Source organism: Mirounga angustirostris, unplaced genomic scaffold, assembly GCF_029215605.1.
Source record: "Mirounga angustirostris isolate CCGP_5_RB_7025 unplaced genomic scaffold, mMirAng1.0.hap1 SCAF_2, whole genome shotgun sequence".
Classification (NCBI taxonomy): Eukaryota; Metazoa; Chordata; class Mammalia; order Carnivora; family Phocidae; genus Mirounga; species Mirounga angustirostris.
In genome coordinates this window covers 188,791,528-188,804,989 of record NW_026991710.1, presented here as the reverse complement: position 1 = coordinate 188,804,989, position 13,462 = coordinate 188,791,528, and the positions used below count along the sequence as shown (strand labels likewise).

Below are 13,462 nucleotides of genomic sequence, written 5' to 3'. Positions count from 1 at the left end.
CTAAAAAGTTGAAATAAAATAAAATAAAATCGAATTTCTAGAGTACTATTTTTTTAATGGCGGTAAAATTGATATATAACAATATGTAAGTTTCAGGGGCTCAACATTCCAATTCAACATCTGTCTGCCCTACAAAGTGGTCACCACTAAAAGCCTAGTTATCCTTCTCCACCATAGAGTTGGTCTCCTTCACCCATTTCACTCATCCTCCTCCCTCTTTCCCACCTGTAACCACTGATCTGTTCTCTGTATCTACAGGTTTTTTTTCTTGTTTGTTCATTTTGGTTTCTTTAGATTTCACATATAAGTGAAATCATACTGTATTTCTCTTTCTCCATCTGACTTACTTCACTTAGCGAAATACCTTCAAGGTCCATCCATGCATGTTGTTGCAAATGGCAAGAGTTTGTTCTTTTTTATGGCTGAGTAATATTCCATTCCATTCCATTCCATTCCATTCCATTATACACACACACCACGTGTTCCTTATTCATTCATCCATTGATGGACGTTTAGGTTGTTTCTGTTTCTTGGCTACTGTAAATAATGCTGCAGTGAACATAGGGGTGCATATATCTATTTGAATCAGCATTTTCATATTCTTCAGATAAATACTGAGAAGTTAAATTGCTGGCTCACATTGTAGTTCTATTCTTGATTTTTTGAGGAACGTTCATACTGTTTCCACAGTGTCTGTGCCAATTTGCATTGCCACCAACAGTGTATGAGAATTCCTTTTTCTCTACATCCTTGCTAACACTTGAGTGTGTATTCTTTGGAAAAATGTTTATTTTCTCTGTCCTATTTTTTAAACAGGTTGTTTTGTTGTTGTTGGGTGGTATGAATTTTGTGTATATTTTGGAAATTAATGCCTTGTCAGATACATGATTTGCAAAAATCTCCCATTCAGTAGGCTGCCTTTTCATTTTGATGATGGTCTCTTTCACTGTAGAGAGGTTTTTTAGTTTGATATAATCCCATTTATTTATTTTTGCTTTTGTTTCCCTTGCCTTTGAGGTCAGATCCACAAAATACTGCTAAGACCGACGTTGAATGTTTTCCTTTAGGAATTCTGTGATCTCTGGTCTTTCAAGTCTTTAATCCATTTGAATTAATTTTTGTGTAGTGTAAGATAGTGGTCCACTTTCATTCTTTTGCATGTGGCTGTCCAGTTTTTTCAACACCATTATTGAAGAGGCTGTCCTATCTTCATTGTATGTTCTTAGCTCCTCTGTCATAAATTAACTGTCAATATAAGTGTAGGTTTAATTCAGTTCTGTTCCACTAATCTGTCTGTTTTTATACCAATACCGTACTGTTTTGACTCATGGTATAGTTTGAAATCAGGGAGCATAATGCCTCCAGTTCTGTTCTTCTCTCTCAAGATTGCTTTGGCTATTCAGGATCTTTTATGGTTCCATAAAAATTTTAGAATTATTTGTTCTAGTTATGTGAGAAATGCCATTAGAATTTTGATGGGAATTGCTTTGAATCTGTAGATTGCTTTGGGTATGATGGACATTTTAATGATACGAATTCTTCCAACCATGAGCACAGAATATCTTTTCATTTATTTATGTCTTCAGTTTCTTTCATCAGTGTTTTATAGTTTTCAGTGTACAGGTCTTTCACCTCCTTTGTTAAATTTATTCCTAGGTATTTTATTCTTTTTTTGGTGCAGTTATAAATAGGATTTTTTTTTATTTCTCTTCCTAGTAATACATTATTAGTTATGTAAATGCTACAGATTCCTGTATGTTGATTTTGAATCCTGCTACTTTACTGAATTTACTTATTCTAACATTTTTTTGGGTAGAGTCTTAAAGATTTTCCATATATAGTATCATGTCATTTGCAAATAATGACAGTTTTACTAATTCCTTTCCAATTTGGATACCCTTTTCTTTCTTTTTCTTGCCTAATTGTTGTGGTTAGGAATTCCAATACTATGTTGAATAAAAAGATGAGAGTGGGCATCCTTGTCTTGTTCCTGATCTTAGAGGGAGAACTTTCTGGTTTTTACCATTAAGTATGATGTTGAGTAGTATGAATAACTTTGGATTTGTCATATGTGGCCTTTATTATATTGAAGTATAGTCCCTCTATACCCAGTTGGTTGAGTTTTTATCATACATGGATGTTAAATTTCATCAATACTTTTTCTGTGTCTATTGAGGTGATCATATGATTTTTATTTGTTTTGTTGATGTGCTATATCATATTGCTTGATTTACAGATAAAATGTTGAACCAACCTGCATTCCTAGAATCAATTCCACTTGATCATGGTACACAGTCCTTTAATGTATTATTGAATGAAGTTTGCTAGTATTATGTTGAGATTTTTTTATCTGTGTTTGTTAGTGATATTGGCCTGTGATTTTCTTTTTTTGTGGGATCTTTATCTGGGTTTGATATCAGGGTGATTCTGGCCTCATAAAATGAATTTGGAAGTGTTCCCTCTTCTTCAGTATTTTGGAAGAGTTTAGAAGGATAGGTATTAAATCTTCTTTGGGGCACCTGGGTGGCTCAGTCGTTAAGCGGCTGCCTTCGGCTCAGGTCATGATCCCAGGGTCCTGGGATCGAGCCCCACATTGGGCTCCCCGCTCAGTGGGAAGCCTGCTTCTCCCTCTCCCACTCCCCCTGCTTGTGTTCCTGCTCTCGCTATCTCTCTCTCTGTCAAATAAATAAATAAAATCTTTAAAAAAAAAACCTTCGGGGCGCCTGGGTGGCTCAGTTGTTAAGCATCTGCCTTTGGCTCAGGTCATGATCCCTGGGTCCTGGGATCGAGCCCCACATCGGGCTCTCTGCTCAGCGGGGAGCCTGCTTCTCCCTCTCCCACTCCCTCTGCTTGTGTTCCCTCTCTCGCTGTGTTTCTCTCTGTCAAATAAATAAAATCTTTAAAAAAATAAAAAATAAATAAAAAAAAATAAAAAAAAAATCTTCTTTGAATGTTTGGTAAAATTTACTGGACCTTTTGTTTGTTGAGAGGTTTTTGATTCCTAATTAAATCTCTTTACTAGTAATCGGACTGTTCAGATTTTCTATTTCTTCAAGACTCGGTCTTGGAAGATTGTCTATTTTTAGAAATGTATTCATTTCTTCTAGGTTGTCCAGTTTGTTGGTGTCTAATTATTTGTAGTAGTGTCACATGATCATTTCTATTTCTGTGGTGTCCTTTGTAAAGTCACTTTCATTTCTGACTTTATTAGAACGCTCTCTCTTTTTTTCTTGGTTGGTCTAAAGATTTGTCAATTTTGTTTATCTTTTCGAAGAACCAGGTCTTAGTTTCATTGGTCTTTGTTATGTCCTTTTTTCTGTTGATTGAGGGCTTTGTTTGTTCTTTTCCTAGCTCTTTTATGTGTAAAGTTAGGTTGAGATTTTTCTTCTTTTTTTGAGGAAAGCCTGTATTACTATGATCTTCCCTCTTAGAACCACTTTTGCTGCATCCCCAAATTTTGGCATGTTGTATATCTGTTTTCACTTGTCTCTAGGTATTTGTTCATTTCTTATTTGATTTCTTCATTTACCCATTGGTTGTTCAGTAAATTGTTGTTCGATTTTTACATTTTTGTGATTTTTCCAGTTTTCTTCTTATAATTGATGTCTAGTGTCATGCCTTGTGGTTAGAGAAGAAGGTTGATAGGATTTCAGTCATCTTGAATTTATTGAGCCTTGGTTTGTGGCCTAACATGTGATCTCTCCTGGAGAATGTTCCATACGCACTGAGAACAATGCGCATTCTGCAGTTTGGGGATGGAACGTTCTGTGTATATCTGTGAAGTATATCTGGTCTAATGTGTGGTTTAAGGCCAATGTTTCCTTAGTCTGCAGTACTGTATTAAAGTTAATATTTCATCTTCATTTTCTTCTTTTTTTTTTTTTAAGATTTTATTTATTATTTGACAGAGAGAGAATGAGAGAGAGCACATGAGAGGGGGGAGGGTCAGAGGGAGAAGCAGACTCCCCGCCGAGCAGGGAGCCCGATGCGGGACTCGATCCCGGGACTCCAGGATTATGACCTGAGCCGAAGGCAGTCGCTCAACCGACTGAGCCACCCAGGCGCCCTTCATTTTCTTCTTGACAACAGGTCTGCATCAAAACTGCATCAAAACATCAAAATTTATCCGTGTATAAATTCGTATGGAAAGCTTTGGAGTCATTTTCTCTGACCATTGCGAGAGCTCTTAATTTCTCAGAACTTTCTTTTCTTGCTTATGAAATAGGAATAAATACCGACAGCTTATGGTGGCTGTGAGATTAAATAAAATAATGTATGTTGAGCACCTAGCCTAAAGAATTTAATAAACTTTAATGAGTATAAAATTTCCTCTGTAGATTTCTCCCTTCCATTGTGCCCCCCCACTTTTGCATTTCGGGTCTATAGAGTTATATGAAGCCTAGATTTTTAGAAACTCCCTTTTAGATTTATAGTAACTTCTTTCTGAAATTACTGGGTAAAGCAATTTAGTTATGGCTAGCAAAAGAAAATAAAGTAGAGAAAAATATGTAGTTCCTTTTTCTTTATTTTTTTCTTTCTTTTTTTTATAGTGAAGAGCATTTTCTTTTAGGCACACAGTGTTTTTGAGTATGAGGGGTTAAAGGAATTGTTATAGACTGGATATGGATGTGTTGGAATGCTTTAGAAAATCGATTCTCGCTAATGGAGAGAATGTTTTTAAAGTGAACTATTGCCATTCTTTCAGTGAGCCACATACAGCAGAAGAAATTCAAGTAAACATTGAAGGAGAGGCAAGCTCTTCCTTATAGAATTAATGAGAATTGCAGTGATCTGCCATGGGGAATTCGAATTGGAAAAACCTTTTCCATGTGCATTATTCCCTAATGTCTAGAACCAGATCAGTAGACTCTAATTTTAAATGTGCAATTATCCAAACAAGATGAATGGGCAGGAATGGGCAACGCTGGGTAGGACTGTCGATCTTCATGTTAATATTTTTATTCTCGTTTGTAAGAGACATATAGTTGGCAAAACCCACACATGTCTGTGGGATCCCTGAAGACCACAGCTAACTCAGGAGAGATGTAGCCAGCTTTATCTTACATCAACGATGGAGATATAGACCAGGGGAGACACATCCCAGAATAAACCCCTTGCTGTTGTCCTTTATCGTGTCTTCGGTCAGTTGTTTTATCTTGGAGAGGTTGTTTTGTTTTGTTTTGTTTTGTTTTTGAAGGAATACTTAATACATGTTAGATCACATTTGCCGATCTAACATGTATTTTTTAGATCATGGAAGCTAAAGCCAAGCATCCTGTTCCTTGGTAAAAATGGCCTGCTTAATGTAGGTACACTGCAGCGTAATTCTTAAAATGCTGCAATTATAATTCCAGAACTTAAGAATGCAAATAGATGTCAGAGTTTTCTCCTTTATATGGGAAATTCCTTTGAAAAAGCATTTGAAGCTTGGACAAAAATTCCGTAGCTCTATTCTTGAGAGCACTGTGTAGAGTCTTCATGATTCGGATGATACAGGGGAAGCTTCAGTTCAACCTTCTAGAGAAGACATGGTGGCTTGCACGATCTCATCAACCGGGAGAATGCTGGCAGCCATCACAGTGCAGGAGTGAAGGAGCTGTTTCTTCACACAGTAGTTATGCCATTTGCCAACGTCTCTTGCTGCCATTGGCTCACCTCTGTTTCAGTGCACACCTCCAGCAAGTTGACCTGATTCTGAATGTTCTGCTTTCACTTTAATTTTAATTCGTGCTTCTGGAAAGTCAAAACCAGAGCTCTGGGCAAGAACCATTGGAATAATGAGCAACGCATTCACAAATGCTTGAACTCCAAGTTGCCCTTTACTGGACTTAGAATCGGGGCTTCTCCCATTGCCAGCTCCACTGCCCCGGGACCTGGAACCACCCAGACATCAGCCATAGCATTTTTAACAGCCCTCAAGCCATCTCTTACTGCATCCTTGATTTGAGTGAGGATGTGCTTATTTGGTCCTTTGACCAGTAATGTGACAGAGCAAGGATTGTTAGATTTCTCACTAAAGGTGAACTTCTCTTTTCCCAATGTATACTCAGAGACGAGACTTGCATGTCCCAAACAATCAGGATTTAGGTCATCAAAAGAATTTAGGGCTCGCCCACCACGAGCAAGAGTCAGCTTTTCTGTATTTCTCTTTTCAGCTCTGCACAGGACTGCTATACCTTTTTTTCTTTTTTTTTGCAAGAGCATCTAAGGAAAAGGGCCAGTTCCCTTTTGATTAAATAACAACAGATCTTTTCTCTGAATCACCACAGACTTTCTTTTTCAGTTCTATCATGTTTTTAATTGTTATCTTCAATGAATTTTCTTTCAGTTTTTACTAGTTTCTCTCTCTTCTGAATTCTTATTTTTAAAAAAGCCAGAATTTGCTTCTTTTTTTTTCATATTCTCAGAACACATTGCACATATGAAGACGTATGAATCTTCTACTCTTTTTTTTCACATTGGGATGCCATGCCCCTTGGTCCAAAACAAGACCTCCAATTAAGCTTGTATTCATTTCAGATTTATGTTTCATGTCTATAACCTCAGCCATGAAAAGGTCAGTAGGTTCATCTTGTTTTGTAACAGCCAAAATGGAGGCCACCACAGCCTCTGTTAGGATATACAGCATATAAAATGCTACAGAATTGTGGAATTTTTTTTTAAACTGGAAAAGATATTAGAAATCCTGATCTATCCCCCTAATTTTATAGATAATGGTAACCAAGGCTGAAAGAATAGAATATGTTAAAGATAGAGCCAAGAGTATACATATGTTGGTTTATGTTCAAAGCAGTGTATATATTTATCAAATACAAGAATTTCTTTTTTTCACTTGTATCCTCCTAATTTATATATAAGTAAGATTATATTATGACTCTGGGTCTTTAATAAATGAAAATGAATTATATATGATTTGATTGAGTTTCAGAAATTGAGATTAATGTTAGGACATGAATTTCTGTTAAAAATAAATTAGTAATTATATATAAAAAATAAAATACATAATTTTGCAGCACAAACCCAGTCAGCATTCAATAGTTAATGTATATGTACATCCACATACTACATATTTTCCTTACTAGGCAGAAGATGCACATGCTTACAGATGAAGGGTTTTGTGAGCGATGTGTATTTGGCACATATTTTGCATATGTTTAGAAGAAGTGATTTAGTAAAATATTTGGGTAAAAGCAAATATATTCAAGACTATGCAAATGGGAACACAACAGATTCTGGTAGAAGAATTTTTTATTGATAAGTAAATCCTAATAATACAGATTTCACCTCAGTTTTAAGAATCATCATGATTTTCAACAGAAGGGCCTATTTATTGTAAGCGCTAAGCAGTATTTCTGAAACCTGAAAAAGATTTGTGAAAACAGCCTGCAATAAAAATCACGCACGCTTCATAAAACACTACTTGATAGATATCACTTGCACCATTAGGAACTAAACGACAAAGGATGTAATTTCAGTTCTGGCATGCAATATTAATCTAAAGCCTTTAAAACATCTTGCTGATGGGAACTATGACAACGTGACATTGAAGAATTAGGAGCTAAAGACATCTATCTTAATCAGATTTTCAAAGTAAATGCCGTAAAACACAAAGTTGTTTCATTCATTTCTACATTTGCACATGTGTCGGCGGGAGAATCATTTTCTTCTGTGTTGCTTTAAATGCAAAGAGTACAAACTCAGTACCTGATAGTATGAGTTCATTACCCAGCATGGAAGCACATTTTAGCCACCATGCACACACATGGAATTCTTTTGGCATTAATGTACACTCGTTCCATCTTTTATGCTAGTGATACATTATCATCCTCAGCAAACACTCTAAATGATGTTAGAAGATACTTCTAAAAATATTTAGGGGGGCACCTGGGTGGCTCAGTCATTAGGCGTCTGCCTTCTGCTTGGGTCATGATCCTAGGGTCCTGGGATCGAGTCCTGCATCGGGCTCCCTGCTTGGCAGGAAGCCTGCTTCTTCCTCTCCCACTCTCCCTGCTTGCCTTCCCTCTCTCACTGTCTCTCTCTCTGTCAAATAAATAAATAAAATCTTTTTAAAAATATTTAGGTTTATTTGCCTTTATAAGTTTAGAAATGAAAACGGAATGTTTTTAAAGACCTTGTAGAAAGAAATTAAGAAATTATCTTAGGGACATACTCACATATAAACACCTTCTTTGGTCAATATATATATATATATATGTAAATATATATATTTTTACATATATATGGTAAAAATATTTTTATTGCTTTATATGAATAAATGGGGAAGTCTGGAAAATAAAACCTTACATTACAATAACACTTCACAGTTTATAAAAATACTTCAGTATACATTTTCTCCTTTAATCCTCTGTATAGGAGTAATTATTAACCCCACTGAACAAATGAGGAATCAGAGAATTTAGAATAGGAAATTGATTTGCTCAAGTTACATAGTTACTAAATTTTAGACAGGGAATTTGAACCCAGCTGTTATAGACTGAATGTTTGTTTCTCCCCAGACTCATATGTTGAAGCTGTAACCCCTGCCCCATGTGACTGTATTTGGTGATGAGAAGTCTAAAGAAGTACTTAGGGTTAGATGAGATAATAAGGGGGAGGCCTTGATTCAATAGGATTGGTGTTCTTATAAGAAGAAAGACCAGAAATAAGTGAAACCATATGATAATTGACTTTCTCTGCTTGAGTTATTTCACTTAGCATAATCTCCTCCAGTCCCATCCATGTTGATGTAAAAGTTGGGTATTCATCCTTTCTGATGGAACATAAGGAATAGCGTGGAGGACATTAGGAGAAGGAAGGGAAAAATGAAGGGTGGGAAATCGGAGGGGGAGACGAACTATGAGAGACTCTGGACTCCGAGAAACAAACTGACAGTTTTGGGGGGGATGGGGGGATGGGCTAGCCTGGTGATGGGTATTAAGGGGGGCACGCATTGTATGGAGCACTGGGTGTTTTATGAAAACAGTGAATCATGGAACACTACATCAGAAACTAATGATGTACTGTGGTGACTAACAAAATAAAATAAAATTTAAAAAGGAAGAAGAAGAAGAAGGACCAGAGAGCTAGCAAAATAAATCGCTCTGCCCAGTGAGGACACAGGGGGAAGGCAGCTGTTTGCAAGCCAGGAAGAGAACCCTCACTAGAAATGGACTCTGCTGGACCTTGATCTTCAACTCCCAGCCTCCAAAACTATGGAAAAATAAATTTCTCTTGTTTTAAGTGCCCCAATCTGTAGTATTTTGTTATGGCAGCCTGAGCGGACTACTATACCAGCTCATTTTTACTCTTCTCCACTGTAAATCCACTTATCTCTTCAATGGAAAATTTTAATAAACTGGCCTGAAAATGCTTGCGGACTCATGAAAGGAAAGATCAGAAGATCTGTGAAAGAATATCTTAGTCACCTGCTTTCTTTTGAACCTCTATTGTGAGAGGAAGGTTTCTAGTGGCAATTAGCATCCTATAGAAAGTCCTAGCCTTCCAGATTCAAAAAGTCATGCTTACTACTATTTTAAAAGGCACAACAAAGCCTCAGGAACTCCAGATCATTAATCTCCTAAACAATAGTACCTCGCATTTCTATAGTACTTTGCAGTTCTTTTCACTGTACTGTCCTTTCTGATGGTGCTAAGTCATTATAGCAGCAGAAAAATATATACTGGGAAGAGGCTTTTAGGGTTGCCATACACACAAAACATTATCCCAAAATTATTGACAGGGAAGGGCATTCACCAAACATCAAGTGTCGGCTTAAACGATGACTTGTTCCCTTTTAATCAAAGAGCATCATTGCAGGGGTTCCACTTAACAGATCAGCCTCATTGTACATGCCAAGAACGGGAAGGATACCGTGGGTTCTGTTGAAGTTTTTTGCATCTACATAATATTTAATATTTGCGGTAACACACTTCTCTGTCTGGAGGCCACCATGTGATTGGAAGGAAACCTAAAAGATTTTATTCTGTTTCAATGTAAGACATTTATAGATAATGTGGACTCAATAAATTGCAGATAACAAATATGAGATCAAATAATATGCTAGGGGAAAAGTCAATGGCAAAGGTAGTATTTTGGGGGAAACAAGATCAGCAGTGTTGTTGGATACTTTGAGTGTTTTCTGATCACTTATTTTTCCTATAGTTGCTGAAATATTCAAAAAAGAAAAATCAGAAAAAGGTTTCAAGTAAACCGAATCTCTTTTTCCTAAAATTGATTAACTGTAATTTTTAAAATGCATTATAACTGTCATCATAACTTTTAAGAGACTGGTTAGTTTTCTTTTAAGTTTGAAAGTTTCATGCTGGATTTTTTTTTTCCAGTTGTTTCCATAAGCAATTTTAATATTGAAATCTGAAGCCGGGGGCGCCTGGGTGGCTCAGTCGGTTAAGCGACTGCCTTCGGCCAGGTCATGATCCCAGGGTCCTGGGATCGAGCCCCTCATCAGGCTCTCCGCTCAGCGGTGAGTCTGCTTCTCCCTCTCCCTCTGTGATCTCTCTTGCTTTCACTCTCTCTCAAATAAATAAATAAAATCTTAAAAAAAAAAATCTGAAGTCAAAATTTAAGTTTGATACAAAATTATTTTGACTATACGTACCTTATGATGTTACTAGTCACAACATGTGTAATACAGAATGGTTTATTTTAAAAATAAACATATTATTTTTAATATTAATAACAAGATCATATGCTAGGATATCTGTGCCATGAATTAATATGGTCAAGTTCTCATAATACTTCAATTGAGATAAAGTAATTTTGTACTGTATGTCCCTTAAATGTTTTATATGTATGACTTGAAATAATACGGGGCTTTTAATTACCTTAAAATTTGAATATTCATAACATAATTTAATATATTTCAGGAAAATATTATATAGTACCTAAAAGAATTTTGGAGAGCTAAAAAACTTGAGAATTCATTGCCTGAGCCCACCCTTCCCCCAAACACCCTTTTTTTACAGAGGAGAAAAACTGAGCCCCAGACATTAGTTGATTTATATGAGGTTATGTGTAGTTAAAACCAGCACTAGGAGTGCCTGGGTGGCTCAGTCCATTAAGCATCTGCCTTCAGCTCAGATCATGATCCCAGGGTCCTAGGATCGAGCCCTGCATCGGGCTCCCCCTCTCCCTCTGCCTGCCGCTCCCCCTGCTTGTGCTCTCTATCTCTCTGTCAAATAAATAAATAAAAATAAAATCTTAAAAAAAAAAAAAACAGCACTAAATCCTTTATCTTCTGTTTCCTCTTATAGTACTTTCTTCTGTACAAGACATCTTCTTTGTGACAAAGAATATATTATCTGAGAAGTACAGCAAATTTGCATTATTTGGAATATTCAAGTTGTTTTTCTTACTCTTTAAAGCCATTTGTTATATTGTAATAACTTTTAATTGCCTTCTAGCCTGTCCTTATCCATATCACAAATATGTGCTTTATTTATATCATATCATGTACTCCATCTAAAGTCAATAAAATTTAATTGCACTAAAATCAAATGCTCATTAGGCAATGAGAGAGGAGAGAAGTATTTATTGATTTTATGTCAACAATTCTTTATTGTCAAGATTAGGATAGCCTCTTCCCTTTTTGCTTACTCTCTTAGGTAAACTATTTTAAAATGGGTGGAAGAATATATTGAAACATATACTGAGACATTTTTGAAGGTATTTTTATCCAGTTTTCTATGCATGTATAATAAGTAAGTTTTATGTATGTTTCTGTGAGAAATGATTATGCAAAACTAAGAATTCCATAGAGGATAAATCTGTGGCATTACTGGGGTTAAGTATAGTAAAAGATGAACTGTTTTACAAGCACAAGGTAGCCATTTACATTTGTTTCCATCCACTGAAATAAGTTAGGGTGCTTGACATTTTAGATTAGCTGCACGCTTTTGAACAGCAACCACAGAAGTCAGAATATCTTCAAAGAGAAGTTCAGCCATTTAAGAGAAGTTACCTTTTATAAAATATATCCCCCCAAAAGCTGTCATCCAATAACAAAAAAGACAATAGCAGAGATAATTTATATGAAACAAGAAAGAGATGAGTAAGTCCATGTTCTGTATAATTTGACAGCCATAAACATGGTATTAGGAAGTTTGGAAAAAGCTGTTTAAAGAAAGCTCTGTTCTTGCCTTCTGCAACTCTCTCTGGATATATATTGAGCTCCTTTATCCTATCTTCTTTCGTCTTAGACCTACTCTTTCATATTTAAGCACTCTTCATCTTTCTGATGCCATCATCTGAGTGATTTCCTCAGATCTCTTTTCCAATTCACTGGTACTCTCTACAGTTGTATCTAATATACTGTTTAAACCATCCAGTAAGTTTCTGATTTCAGTGGCTGCATTTTTCCTATTTATACACATTCCACATTTTTTAACTTCCTTTTTCTCATACTGTCTTACTCATATGGTTTTAATTTCTTTTAAGTCTTTAATCATTCTAAACATACTTAAGTTTTATCTGATGGCTATATTATCAAGTTTTGGGGGAGATCTTTTCTGGTACTGTAAATTTATTGAAAGCTCTGTTTTATTTGTGGAAATCCTTTGTGACTTCAGTTGAGAGCATATTCTTCTAAAGAAGTTTTGCTTTTGTTTCTGCCAGGTGCCCCAGGGAGGAGCATTGCACTTTTAGTATTAATCTATGGGCTGGGGTTTCCAGAACTACGTTGAGAGTATAAGCTTCAACCTCATATGACAACCCCAGGGAAGCCCAAGCCAGTGGTTAAAATTTTCAGGAGTTGGTTTCTTCCCCATGCAGGGCTTAAGAACTCCAGCAAGAATCCTTATTGTTCCATTTGCAATGAGATTTTTAAGTCTACTCTTAGGCTGAGGGTATAGCACTTCAGAGGGCCCAAGCCTCATATATGTAGGGTCTCAGTAACAATTGATGTATTATCTCTTGTTTCTTCGTTGGACATTAGAAAGTTTACAGAGACAGGCCGATCTCCTCAGGTGATCTGAAAATTTTTTCTCTCCCCTTGGTTTCTGGCCTATTCTTTCTTTCCAGTTAAGTCATATTAACCTAAAGTATAAGTTGAACTAGTAGGCTGAGACTGTTGGCTGTTTTGTTTGCTATTACCTGGAACAGTGCCTGGAACAGAGCCTGGTAACTGTTAGACACTCAACACGTATACTAAATGAATCAATCCAAAAGGTATTTATTATATTTTACCCAGAGCTTCCAGCATTTTAGGGCAAGGGAGTTGATGGGTCATCCAGATGGCCACATGGTTTGAAATAGAAAGTACAGTGGACTCTCAAAGGAAAAGAATGCAAAGGTTTAAAGTCTTTAAATCTTTCTTCTAATCCTCATTTCAAGGTATGACCCTAAGGAAACTAAACCAAATTCTCACTAACTCAGTAAGTACAGTAAATCGGTTCATCTGTGCTCACTGAAATTATATCCTCTGGTCAGTACAAGTTTTTCTTTCGTA

At 36.3% G+C, this 13,462-nt stretch overlaps 1 protein-coding gene and 1 pseudogene across 1 annotated transcript in view; one reads left to right on the top strand and one right to left on the bottom strand.

The window, feature by feature from the left end:
- The window catches only part of TENM3 (teneurin transmembrane protein 3), a 601,855-nt gene that overhangs the window by 390,840 nt on the left and 197,553 nt on the right, over window positions 1-13,462 (top strand). The window lies entirely within an intron of this gene.
- LOC123847733 (T-complex protein 1 subunit zeta-like) lies at window positions 5,510-6,628 on the bottom strand (annotated as a pseudogene).